The sequence below is a fragment of the Prosopis cineraria genome, unplaced genomic scaffold, assembly GCF_029017545.1.
Source record: "Prosopis cineraria cultivar Desert tree isolate PC_DT_omini unplaced genomic scaffold, ASM2901754v1 PC13, whole genome shotgun sequence".
NCBI lineage: Eukaryota > Viridiplantae > Streptophyta > Magnoliopsida > Fabales > Fabaceae > Prosopis > Prosopis cineraria.
This window is the reverse complement of record NW_026555344.1, coordinates 5,585,318-5,600,052: the sequence shown is the minus strand read 5'-3', so window position 1 is coordinate 5,600,052 and position 14,735 is coordinate 5,585,318. Positions and strand designations below refer to the sequence as shown.

The 14,735-nt window shown below is 33.6% G+C and overlaps 1 long non-coding RNA gene across 1 annotated transcript; it reads left to right on the top strand.

Moving 5' to 3' along the window:
* Nucleotides 1-3,076: 3,076 nt before the first annotated feature.
* Nucleotides 3,077-5,285, top strand: LOC129291709 (uncharacterized). Its single transcript, XR_008588749.1, has 3 exons — nucleotides 3,077-3,504; nucleotides 4,313-4,425; nucleotides 4,774-5,285. It is a non-coding gene; the product is annotated as an uncharacterized LOC129291709 (long non-coding RNA).
* The last annotated feature ends 9,450 nt before the right edge of the window (nucleotides 5,286-14,735 follow it).

Here is a 14,735-nt window from a genome sequence, read left to right as displayed (position 1 = left end):
ATAATTGAGATCGCACGAGGAAAATTACCCTACTCATGACCTTGAGTTAGCAGCTGTTGTATTTGCTTTGAAAATATGGAGGCATTATCTTTATGGCTCACAGTTTAAAGTGTTCAGTGACTATAAGAGTCTCAAGTACCTGATTGACTAGAAAGAGTTAAACATGAGACAGTAAAGATGGATGGAATTCTTGAAAGATTATAATTTTGAGCTGAAATCCATCCAGGGAAGGCCAACATAGTGGCTGACGTGTTGAGTAGGAAGATGGTACATGTAGCTTGCATGATGATACATGAATAGAAGTTATTAGAGGATTTCTCTAGTATACATTAGAATGTGCTTGATTTTATCGTGTTTAACTTGAATACTACATTGATCACTAATGAGTTTTGGAAGGAGTTATGAGAAGCGCAATTGAAAGATCCATGTTTGTTAGAAGTCCCAAAGAACATTAAAGAAAAATGGGCTTCGGAGTTCAGTTTCAATGATGATGGCTTTGTGGTGTACCATGATCGAGTTTGTGTTCTTAATGTTAAGGAGATCAAAGACACCATACTATCAAAAGCTCATCGGAGCAAGTTTACCATTCACCTTGGTGCTACTAAAATGTACCAAGACATGAAGAAGTATTGGTAGTGGTATGGTATGAAGTGTGATGTGACTGAATATGTGCCCAAGTGCCTAACTTGTTAGAAAGTTAAAATTAAACATCAAAAGCCACCTAGTATATTGCAATCATTAGAAATTCCAAAGTAGAAATGGGATAGCATTTCGATAGACTTTATTATGGGTTTGCCCCGTACTCAAGCAGGTTATGATGCTATCTGGGTCATTATTGATAGACTAAACAAGTAAGCTCACTTTCTGGCTATTAGAGCAGATTATCCTATGGAAAAGTTTGCCAAAGTGTACATGCAAGAGATAGTGAGATTGCATGGAGTTTTGAATGATATAGTGTTAGATCATGATCCAAGGTTCACATCAAACTTTTAGAAGGCTTTGAATCAAGCTTTGGGGATAAAGTTAAAATTTAATACTGCCTATAATCCCCAGATGGATAGTCAAACTAAGAAAATGAATCAAACAGTGGAAGATATGCTTAGAGCATGTGCTATCGAGTGGATAGGTAGTTGGGATAAGCACCTACTATTAGCAGAATTCGCTTATAATAATAGTTTTCACTCGAGCATTCAGATGGCTCCTTATAAAGCCTTATATGGGAGAAAGTATCGATCACCACTTTGTTGGACCGTGTTAAGTGAGAGAAGCATTTTGGGTCCTAACTTAGTGGATTAGACTACTTAGAAGATAGAGTTGATTCGCCAGATGTAACATTCGAAAAAATTTATCCTTGATTTATTAACCTAATGAGGGTAGTTAGTGAGTTAATGAGATGTGTGGCCAGAGGGGCTTAACTTGACATAATTGTTATGATTTCAGCCTAGAAGTGTGTCCGGATTGATAGTGAGCCACCTGGGCAAGGAAAGAGGATGAAAAAGTAAATAGTTGTGTTCTGTGCCATACGCCGTGACGCATCGCAGCTCGTGGTTGGTCCGCCATAGTATACAGAGATAATTTAAATGTAACGAGCTCCTCTATGCCATGCGCCGCGACAGAAGGCATTGTGCACTGCGACGCATGCCAAAAATCAAATATATCTGATCCATTTTTGCATGAAAACAGAAGAGAGAAAGAGGAGGAAAATGAAGAGCTTGGTTTTGGCTCTGTTAAGGCATGACATTTGGCCCCATTATTGATAGATTGAAGCTCCCAAATATCCAAGGTAATATTATGGTGCTTTCTTCTTCCTTTCTCTCCCTCATTTATTATTGTTTATGATAAGGTTTGAGTTAGGAGATGGATTTTCGGTCTATAGGAGTATAGGTCCGATTTCATTGGTTAAAATGAGATTAATGGGAGTGATTTAATATATGGGAATACTACATTGATGATTTTGCAAATGGTTGGTCTATGGGAGCATTGAATGTTCGAAAATTAGTATTTATAAGGTAGCTGGGAGAGGTTAATGTGCATTAATAATGGTTTGAGGTGTTATTAATGATAATGTGCATTAATGGATCTAATAAGCACATTGGGTATGAATAGGTATTGATTATGAGTTGATAAGAATAGTGTATAAGGAGTTTTATATTGAAAAAGCTTAAAGAGCTAGATGATGATGATATACTTGTGATATGGTTGTAGAGAGGCTCGTCTTAGCACCATTCGAGCTTGTTGAAGCTTTAGGAAGTTGATATAGGGAGGGGTAAACCTTTGACCTCTCAAAGATTTGAGGTAATCGTGGAAAACTTAATTTTTATAATTGAATGTTAATTGTGTTGTAAAATGTGACTTGTGAGTTAAATTGATTATGCATATTGGCAAATACTTGATTGTGAAATGGTTTTAGGAAAGAGAAAACCTTAATTCTACCACCCTTAATGTTTTATGAGATTATTTGTGATTTATTATTATGAGGGTGAATTATGATGAATTATGTGTTAAATTGTGAAGTATTTGTGTTATGTGAGCTCATGTGTTGAGAAATGATTGTTAAAATGCATATTATGTGTGAAATGTGCATAGCATGATCATTAGTGGGAGTTTGCTTAAGGAAAGGAGTAGATTGGTTGAAATTCACGTGGTATTGGCAATGACTGTTGGAATCAAGAATTAGCCTTAGCACCGACCGTTGGAACCGGGAGGTAGCCTGTAATGACTAGAAAAATAAATAAATAAATAAATACTAATAATAAAATAAAATTTATTAATTAAATTATTAGAAGGTGTTTAAAGTTTATTTTTATTATTATTTTTAGAGCAAATATATTAACAGGAAATTGTGGTTTAGTGGACTTTATACAAACTACATTATTGATAGCTCTTAAATTTGAATTTTCATGAGGCCAAGAGTGGGATTTTACCCTTTAGCTTTAGCTTAAGGCAAAATTACTAAAATGCCCTTCTGTTGATTAAATAAATAAAAGGAGAAAGAGCAGAGCACGTTCAGAGAAAGAGATAAAGAGCAGAGCACGTTCTCCTCATTTCAATTAGATTTAAAAACCATTGAGACAGAGAGAGAGTCAGAGAGTAGCTGAACCAGGGTTGCCTCTGCCGCCTCTATTTTCTTCTTCCTTCTTCATCATCTTCCACGTCACCGGTGGTGTGTGCGCTGCGACCGTTCACTGCTATCATCCACCTAGCCTGCAGAAGCTTCTTTCTCCTCTGTTTCTCATCATCAAGATCTTGTCTTTCCTTCTCTATTCTGTCTGATCATGTTAGTCATCGGTCAATTTTTGCGGTGGGTTCACCACTGTTGAGGTTTAATTTGTGATTCCGTGCTTCCCTGCACTTCCACCCATCCTTTCTTAGTTTTATTTCTCATCGCCGACGTTCACCTCTTCTGTCGCTGTGCTTTCTGTGGTGCGGGCGTCAGACTTTTCCTTCTTCCTCCTCTATTTTTGCTTAGGCACCTCTTCTTGTTTCTGACATTGATAACTTGAGGTGAGGATTTTTAGATTCTCTTTCATGCTGATTCTGTGGGTCTATTTAGAAAGCTATAACAGGGGTATCTCTGCCTAACGATGCTGCCATCTGTGCCTTTGTTTAAAGTAGGATTTGAGTAAATTAAAATTTAAAGGTTAAGTGAATATTTCCATTAAGTAATTTGTATATGGTTGTTTTGGGTTATTGTCAATGGAGATAAATGTGAATTTAGTTCTTCATTTGAAGTCAAAACTAATTTTGCTCTAGATTAAATCTAAATATTGGTATTGAGAAATTTTAGAAAGGATGTTAAGGAAAAAGGATGCTTTATATTTGTTTGAATTTGGATGCATATTAGATATTTGATAAAAATATTTGAAAGGAAGTTGGAATTAGAAATAGAGATTTTGAAGAGAATATTTTTATTAGTAATTCAAGTACTAAATTGCTATTTATGTATTGGTTTTTGAAATATGTATTGAATGTTATGGAATTGTAGGAAGCCAAATAAAATTTTAGTATATATTAAGAAGATTGAAAGTGAAGTGAACTTGTTATTATGATGTAAGCAATAGAGCTTCCAAGATGTTTGACAGAATGTTTGTTAGAATAAGTTTTGTCTAGTTATGAACTTTTAAAAAATTTCATTAATTTTTATGAGGACATATTTGATTTAAATGTTGATTATTCATAGGTTTAACTTGAGCTTTGTGAAGAATTTTGATTGTGAAGCTATTGTGAGACAAATTGGATTTTAAAAATTACATGGTTGATGAGTATAAATGATAATATTTTTTTTTTGGACTTCATTTGGGAATGCACCTAGGGTGCTCGATGAGATGAGTGATAGAAGAACTTTGAAATTTTAGCATGATTAAGGGTGTCTACAAGAAGGAAGATTTGACTCTAAAGAGTGAATATGCACTTGAAATACTACAGGTAAGTGGACAGCGTCCCAACTGATATTTCAATAAAATTTTCTTTATTATAATATTACATTTTATGCAAATTCTTTTTACGACAACAATGTGATTATGAGATATTTTGTTGATTAAATTACTTTATTTCGTGAAATTATTTTACTAGAATTGATCATTTTAGTTAATCAGTAAATACAAGTTTGAATTCTAATTATGAAATTTCATTCTGAAAATTATTGAATTGCTATGAAAAAAAATGATTCATGTGAGTTCGACATTAAAAAGGAAAATTTGATTGGATAATGATCAATTTCTCACATGTTTGAAATTGAATTTGAATTTGAAAGGGATTTTATATAAAACACAGGTTGCTAACGACAGTTCTGTTAGCCCTTGGCACGCCATGGTACACCTAGCTAGCAGGGTGTGTATCGGAGGTGCTAGCCCCATGTGATGGCCAACGCACGTGGAACGAAGGGATGGTTATTCGTGAGCATTGTACTCACGTTTGTTTCGTGGCTTTAAGCCGCGTTTGGTTAGCATTACCCTCGTGGACTATGTGTCCACGTTTATTTCGTGGCTTCGATCGCATTTGATTACTTACTCTTGTGGACTATGTGTCCACGTTTGTTTTCATGGCATAAGTCGCGTTTGGTTATTTACTTTCGTGGACTGTGTGTCCATGTTTGTTAATTATTCTTATAAGTCCCTGTAATTATAAATCCAATCATTTGATGATTTCATATTCTATTGGTTTTTATTTAGTAATTTATTTATAAATATTTATTTCATTTATGAGCTTTTTTGAAATCAAGTGATATTGTCATTTGCCATGATAGTTCAATGATTTGAGATTTTATTTGAAATTTATAGAGCCACTTTATTATGAAGTTTATTAAATTTTTATGAAAATTTTATCTATTTAACTTATATTACTATTTCAAACTTTTCATTTTATTTATAGTTTATCGTTTATTGTTAGGACATTATTTATTGAAAAATTATTTTGGTCTCAGATAACATATTTGATGTTGTACATCTTGCTTAACAAGGATAGATGTTTACGAAACAGAATAGAGGCTTGTTCTGTAAATATATCTTATTGATGTAAATATGAAATTATGTGTTATGTCATAAGATATATGATTAGGTGCTCCACATAACTTATAATTAGAGTCCTTAGTTTATTATACATTTTGTCTGTTAGTTGGAAGGAGCTGAGCTCCTGATTGATATAATGTTTAAGGAACATTTTTGTGATACAGAATTTTAGGATATCCTATTTACAGAGGAGGTTCTGTTAAAATTTTTACAAAATGTGAAATAATTATTGTAATGATTAGTATCAATAGTATTAATAGGTCAGTGAATAACTGAGTACATTTTAATTAAATTAAATAAACCTTGAATTTATGGCTTACGGGATGTATGATGTGGTTTACATCCTGTGCCGGTCACCTCTTATTTTTTGGGCGTGACATAGCCCTCGTCCCATGGTTGATTCGGGACTATCCCACTTATTCTGCGAGGAACTCGAATCTAACTAGTTACCACCGGTTCATGAGGAGGCTAGATTAGAGGTACGACACGCCATAGTTGTTAATATTAGAGGAAATCGGATTACATGAGTGAGTGAGTTCACCTTGGCCTAATAGCTCCTTACAAGTGGAAGGCTAGGTTAGTTCGTGAAGGATGTAGCCGCGTGATAGCCACCGATTTCGTGTCAAAGGTAACAGGAGGATATAAGGTTGGTATATGATCATACACATAAGTCCTGTAACATCCTAAGTTTCCTCATTAGTAATTATCAATATTTTCAAGAGTAATTTGGTTAGTTTAGATAAATTATTATTTATTGAGATTTATGGAGACTAATATGGTTTTTAGATCCTTGGACAGTCTTAGAAGAAGATTAGGTCAAGGTTCAAGCGGGCCATGACACGAAAGGGAGTTTAAAATTTTGTAGAGTTTTCTGTGCCATGTGCCTCGACGAGCGAGTTAGTGCGCCACAATGCACATGCAAAATCTGTACTTATCATATGTAAAAAAACAGATTGAAAACATAAGAGAAAAAGAGAGATAACTAGAGAGTGACGAAGAAGAGCTTATGATCTGCTAAGTATTGATCCCTAGGCTACTTTAAGGGCATTTAGAGCTTGAATCACCATTAGGTAAGTTGTACATTCCCTCTTCTCCCTCTTTTATGCCAAAATCTGAATATTTAGGGTAATGGGGGCTTTGATTTTGGTTTTCTTGAGTTTAGACCGAACCCATTGGTTTATTTAAGATTTTGAAAAGTTAAATCAAGCTTCTAACCTTAAGTTTATGAGTTTTGTGGTGATTGAGAATTTTTGATAAGGGTTTGGATGAACCTTAAGTATAATTTGATGATTTTAAGACAATATGAGACATTTATTAGCGATTTTAGTGTGTTGGAATGTGTAATAGGATGGTTAGAGTGCGTGGGAATGGATGATGTTGTTGGAAAAGGAATTTGAGTATTTTAGACACTTAGAACATAGAGAATTCAGAGTTATTCAGAGTGATAATTGACGATTGTCACTTATTATGTAGATTGAGTATTACTTGTGCTATATTGTGCATATAAAACGTGTGGAGCTAACGTTGAGCCACGAAAACCCTTTTTGTGTGACAAAGGGTTAAGGTAACTATATAGTTTATTGTGTTTATTAACTATTTTCACTATGTAGAAGTAATTATAAATGATAAAGTTGTGTTTTGAAGAGTTTTGTGCATAATGTGACATTGTAAATTATTTTAGCATGAAAAATTGATTTGGAAAAGGTTATCGATTTTTAATTGATATATATATATATATATACACACACACACACATTATATATAAGATTGTGAGATGGGGATGTGATGAAAAGTTATGAAATTGTAAAAGAGCATGATCATAGGGGATGAGAGTTTACCCAAGATATGTAGAAATATGTGTGTGTAGAGATATGTGAGTGAAAAATCCATATGATTGGGTTGACACCATGGGACATCTGGTGCCGCATTATATGGGACTGTTACTATGGGACATTCGAGCAGTCTGGCAACTCCCTAGTACCCGTTAGGGTGCGGTTAGGAATCAATGACGCCTCTATCACAAGTGTTGCATTCATGTTTTTAAACTAATTATTGTCAAACCTTTTAGTTTTGGTAGCTTTGGTAAGGAGTTTTATTAAATCCTAGTTATCACAATGATATGTGAGTGTTGTCCTGATAATGTCAAGGCGGACATTACAATTTGGTATCAGTTTCAAGCATTCTGAGACCGGTACGTGTGGTTGTTGTGTTGGATGATTTTTCTTATTGCATTCATGTCTAGAAGTTGGAATATATTCATTATACTTACCTTCCCTTTGCATACTGAGGCTTAGGATTGGTGGAGTAAATCCTCTATAAACCTCTCTTTTGCTCTTTACATGTGTATTTGTTAATGTCTTTGCTAACTAGGAGCAATTGTCATGATTAGTACACTACTTACATAATTTTATATTTAATTAGTGTATTTTGTGCCCTGGGTTAGTGATTTTTTTTTTTTGTGAACTGTGGATAGGGCCAAAATACTTGTGCAAGTAGGAACATATGCATTTTTGAGAAATATGAAATGAAATGGTTGACTTGGGGTATTATTCCTCCCCCTTGATGTTTTATGAAAATTAGAGTTGAGTGGTGATTTTTTGAAATAAGTATATTTGATTGTGTGTGGTGTGTTGCACGAGTCTGTAAGAGTCCATTAAGTGTGGTTGGATAGTTTGTATAAACTATTGGCATGTGTGGTAGAGTTAGGACACCGCATTTATGAGATTTTGTGAAAAAGTGATAGAAATGAGTTTTGGTGTCTAACTTTTTATAGAAAATGAGTTTGAATATGAAACATGTGCCATTAGCTAGAGCTAGGAGAAAGCTCTGTGTAGACACCGAAACCACCTCAATCGGACGTTGGACCGAGTTTTGGAATGCATCAAGAATCTGCTCCCTGTGCTGTTAAATGACAGTACTGATCTGTCAAATTTCATGCAATGCGCTACGGTGTATGGCACCTCATGCCGCGGTGCATGGCACAGAGGAGACATGCCACAGCGCACGAGTCTTAAGTTGCAGCGCACGTGTCATTTCTGCACAGAATTTGTTTTTGAGTTTTAAAACTCATTATTTGGGTCCCAATTGATTTTCAAGATTTTGCTTTGTCATCAAAACTCTGATTTAAAGTCTCTAAATTATGTCTGAGATTTGAACTGTTGAGATTGGGATTCCCTTGAAAAGATTTTGAGAAATCCTTCTTTTAAAACCTCGAATTACTATGATTTAGAGTTAATTGTGGTTTAACCTTAGGGAGGTTACACCAGAAGCTTTTGACTACTCAGAATCAACAGAAGAGCTATGCTGATAAATGGAGGAAATCATTGGAATTTGAGGTGGGCAATCATGTTTTCTTGAAAGTCATGCTGATGACAGGCATTAGGAGATCAATTTGAGCTAAGAAGTTGACTCCACGTTTCATTGGTCCCTTTGAAATCCTAGAGCAGATTGGGACACTCGCCTACCAAGTTGTGATGCCACCTCATCTTGCGGGAGTACATGACGTGTTTCACGTCTCTCAATGGAAGAAGTATCAACCTGACCCATCTCACGTTATTGAACCTGAAGAGGTTAAGTTATGGGAGGATCTAACATATTGAGCTGAGCCTGAGAGAATAGCTGATGTGAACAAGAAGTAGATAAGGAATAAGACCATTCACCTAGTTAAGATGATATGGAAGGGAATAACTCCCAAAAATGTTATATGGGAGATTGAAGAGAAAATGAGGCAATTATACCCCCAACTGTTTCCATGAGGTATGTTTTAAGTAATTATGTGGATTTTGGGGAAAAAATTCATAAAAGGAGGAAGAATTGTAACATCCTCAATTTTAAATCAAATTAATTAAGTTCAAATCAATTAATTAAGTGTATTAGTGAGGTGTGTGGCCAGAGAGGCCTAACGAGTTTGTTTGGTCTCAATTTCAGCTCTAAACACAGGTTAGAAAGAGAATCAAGTCACCCAAGAATGAAAGAAGAAGAAATTCTAAAGAGGAAGTTTCTGTGCCATGGGGCTCAGCTTGTGGATAAGCCGCCGCAACACATGTGTGGTAACATGCCTAGGAGAGGCTCTTTGTACCATGAGTTACGGCGTATTGTGCGTCCGCCGCAGTGCATGGTCACATTTCTATTATCATAAGTTGCGAAATAGAGGAAAAACAAAGAAAACTGAGAGAGAGGTGAAGGAACAGTGCTAGGGCTTGAGGAAACCAACTTGTAGGAGTAATTTAGAGCTCATAAACATCAAGAGTAAGATTTTTACACTTAAATCTTTCTCTCTTCTTCCATTTTCTTGACTGTAAATGTGAACACTGTATTTTATCCGGGCATTTTTTTTAATTTAATAAAAATAATAATAAATAACCAAAAAATATATAAAAAATACAAAAAAAATTTAATCCTTTTTAGGATTATATTTTCAAAATAATAATAATAATAATAATAATAATAATAATAATAGTAATAATAATAATAATCATCATCATCATCATCATCTAACAAAAAATCCTCTCTCCTTTTACTCCCTTCTCTTAAAAAAAATTAATTAAAAAAATACTTTAAATATGATATCTTAATAATAGATTAAATAATAAAATAAAATAAAATAAAGAGGTAGCATCACGTGCATGCCAATTTGAACTGCCCAGCTTTAGCAATAAAAACACAACAAACATGAAACGGACAAAAAGAAGGAAAACGAGAGAGAGAATAGTCAGCCACGCATGCACGAAGATAACGCCAAGAAAATGCACGAGCAGATGCAGAAAAAAGGAACTTTCAGCCATGCAGAGAAACCAAAACACGTAAACGCATAGCCACAGCTACACAGAAAAAAATGCAGAAAAGAAACAGAGCAAAGACACGCCAGCTGATACACACAGAAAAGAGACACACGCATAGCACGTAAGCTCTCCTCACACGCAAGTAAGCTCTTCCCTGTTTCTGCTTTAAAAGAGACGAGAAAACTGGAAGAAAAGGAGGACTGAGGGAGAAAATGCAGAAAAACAGAGACTGAGAGAAAGAAGCAGAATAGGAAGAGAAGAGAGGAGACGGACAGAGAGGAGAGGAAGAGAGAGACTGAGAGGGAGAAGGAGGAAAGAAAAAAAATGAGAAGAGAGAGAGAGAGACAAAGAGTGGGAGACGAGAAGGAGTCTGAGAGAGATCGAAAAACTGAGATAAAAACAGAGCAAAAAGAGAAGAGAAGGACATGAAACGAGAAGCAGAGATGGTGAAGACAAAAACAGAGAAACTCAGCTAGACGGATGAAAAAATAGAACACAGAAACAGAGTAGAAAAAAAACTGGAGGAGGAGGGCAGAAACGGAGAGAAGAGAAACTAAAAGAAAAAGAGAGAAAGACGAGAGTGAAATGGAGAAGAGTTGGAGAAAGAAGAGAGACCGAAAGGAGATAGAGTAGCGGCAGAGAGACACGTTATAGAAAAGAAAAAAAAAACAGAGCACCAAGGAGCGTACAGCATAGATGAAGAACAGAGAAAGCAAAAGAAAAAAAAGGGGCCAAACATGCACGAAACAAGAAGAGGAGACGGACGAGAGGAGACGGACGATGAGAAGTAAAGGACGAGAAGTTTGGCTTGGTAGAAAAAGAACGAAGGCAACGTATTACATATCGAGTTGCTGTTTTTTTTTTCTTTCTCCCTTCTTTACTCAGCTACTGGTACGTTATAATGGCTCTTGTTTTATCTCGTCCCTATTCTAAAGTCTTGCAACTGATATGTGTGTGGATTTTTGTCATAAAAGAGATCCTTGATGATAACTCCTCACATTTGAAATAATGAAATTTAGAAGTTTTAAACATTTAAGTATGGATAGAGAATATTTATAAAAATATTTGAAGGGAAAGTAACTTTGTAACATTGTGTTTTCTTTCTCTAAATAATGTTGCTTACCTTAAATATGTTCTAACATATGTTTATTTGCTTTTACAAATGAGGTTGATTTTTCACATGATGCTTTTAATTCTAATATTTTGAACAAAAATTTTTATTGCTGAGCTAAGTGATAAGAAGATGCAAGTTTTGTCTTCTAGTATGAAAAAGTATTAATCAACCTAAATTTAATTTTTATTTCTTTATTTCTCAAAGTCATATTTGTGTTTAATCTCCATTTAATAATAATTGATTAATTCTTGAAGATAATTTTGATTTTACATGACATCATTTTCATATGGAGATTTTAAATATGTGGTTAAATGAAGGAGTTTGTTCTTATTATTTTTCCAAATATAATTATAATTAATTAAAATATTTGAATGGTATCATGAGAGATTTAAAAATCTCCATAAATATTTAGCTTAATCGCCTCATTGTAAAGGATAATAGGTTCTCGCAAATGTCGTGGTCATTAACTTAAAATAAATAAATAAATAAATTTCATAAATAAAATTATAAATGTTTTTTAATAAAATTAATTAATTAAATTAATACATTAAATCTTTTGATCATGTGAGATTTTTGAATATTCATAGATTTCTAGAATAATCATTTTACCATGAAAGTCAATAAGGCTTCGTAGGTATAACGATTGAGATTTTTATATTTAAAAACGTAAATTATATAATTACGTATTAAAATATTTTTAAAATATATAATCTTTAATCCTTTATGGTGTGAGGATTTTGAATCTCTGCAGATATATAGGATAATCATATTACCATAAAAGTCAATAAGACTTTGCAGGTATGATGATTAAGAGTCTCTTAAAAAAAAGAGAAGTATATATGAATGCACTAAAAATAATAATAATAAAAAAAACTTAAGTAAATAAACTAAGTTGTTAAACTCTTTTATCATGTGAGAATTTAGATTCTCTGCAAATATAAAGAATAATTGTATTACCGTATGAGCTAATAAGGCTCTACAGGTATAACATTTAATTTCTCGATCATAAAATATAAAAAATAAAAAATAATTTTTAAACCCTTTACCTTTTTCTTATTCCAAAAATTCAAAAATTGAGAAAATGATTGAAATTAAATCACTTTTTGCAATTTAAAATACACATATCAAAATTTTAGAAATTATTTTATTTGTAAAATGGTGAATTATTTCTAATTAATTTCTCTTCAAAAAAAATATTTTCACTAACAAACTTTTAAACCTGAACTACGTGGACTTTGATTCCTATCACAGGGTATGTAGGCCTCAAAGTCAGATTCTGAGTCAAGTCCTCCCTCGTAAATAAATAAATATTTTTCACTTAATTATTATTATTTTTATATCAAATACATGAATAAGAAAGGGATAATTAAAATAACTTTAAAACTATATTAATTTAGCACAACAAACTTCAGGTAACCGTTCTTACGAACGGGTGTTGTGGGGTGTCTAACACCTTCCCCACACTCAATCGACTCTCGAACCTATTTTCTGTTTGCGCAAACCATCCTTATTCACCTTTAAACGGTTTTCTGAGATTTTTCTCAAAATCTTGGTGGTGACTCCTATTTCTCCAGTCTTCCTTTCAGAGGCTAGAACCTCCGCTCTCCCACCGTCCGCGTTGCATTTTCGGGTATGACAGTAGAAGTTATGGTTTGATTGATAATGGTGTTTTTCAATCCATAAAGACTTTGTGTTTACACCCATTGACTTAAATAGAGTTAATAGAAGTAAATTGAGCTAAGTAAACTTGGTATTTATGATTATATGAGGACTGGTAGTTGGAGGACATTAATTGTCTGAAAATTCCCATAAATATGGTGGTTGGAAACAATGTGGTTTCATTAATGACCATTAAAGGGCTCAATAATATTAATGAAGGTTAAAGGAAGCTAAGAAATCTTATAAGTACTTTTACATGAGTCAAGAATAAATTTTGAGTATTAAGAAATGTTGAAGTGTTTTGTGAAAACAAGCTTAAATATGGATATTGATGATTTGCAACGTAAATGCTTGTAGTGTGATTACCATTGGTACCATTCAAGCTTCTTGAAAGCTTTGGGAATAAGTAATTGAGGGGTAAAACCTTTGACCTCTTAAAGGTTTGAGGTAACTAGGAAAATTCTATTTTATGCTTTTGTATGTTTATTAGTTTATTGACTTATGATTGATCATTAAAATGTGTAAATTTAAAATGAAATGCAAGTGTGGCATGATTTATTATAAAATCTACTAGATTAATTTTGTGAGTTTTATGCCTTGTGATGTGAAATTCTTTGAGAAAAATATCAATGAATTTTCATATTATGTTTATTGAGAGTTCAGTAACTTTGTGATTTGAGAAGTAACATAAATATTTATTTATGAGAAGTTCAATGATATTTAAAATAGTGGAGTTCAATGATTTTAAAAGTGTGAGGTACAATGATTTTGAAATTTGGAGCTCAATGATTCATTTGATTTGGAGTTCAACAAAAATATGTTTAAGAAGTTCAAGATTTGTAAAAATGGAAGAGTTCAATGAAATTGGCTATGTAGAGTGCTATGAATTAAGTTAAATGTAAGTTTTGCATGAATATACATTGCATGATCTTGAGAGGCATGAGTTCACTTAGGAAGAAGAGTAGAGAATTAAATCCACGTGGTAAGGCTCCCATCTGTGTGATGGTTTGCTTGAATTGATTATATTCATATTATCCCATTAGTTCAATAAGGAACTATCCCACCAGTTTAACGAGGAACTTGAACTTAGCTAGCTTTCTACTGGTTTAACGAGAAAGCTAGTTAAGGTGTATGACACCTCATAGTGTGAGAAATAGGAAAAACCATGATCCATAAATGAGTTAGGTGCGCCTTAGTCTGATAATCCCCTCACAAGTGTTGAGGCTAGGGAAGTCATGAATTATAAACTATCCCATTATGTTATAGCCCATGATTTCATGTCAGAGGAATAAGGAGGATATAAGGAAGGTGTGATCATGCATATAGTGAATAAGGGCACGTGGTTATTTGTATTATGATCCTGATGATAATATTATAAGTTGAGTCTTAATTACTTTCGAGTACTTGTCAATGAATTGTGTGACCAACTCTCTTGATATGAAAATTGCTAAAAGCATTATTTCCCAATTTGCTATTATGCTTGAAATGTAAATGTATAATCTCAAATGTTCTTACATGGTTTGAAGAATTATTTATATGCTACTTGCAATTTAAACTAATTGACATGGATTAGTATGGGTTAGTCGGACATTGGTTACTGAGTAGTCATACTCACCCCATTATCTTTAATATTTTAAGAAATAGCTCAAGAGATTCGAACAGAGAAAAACACTC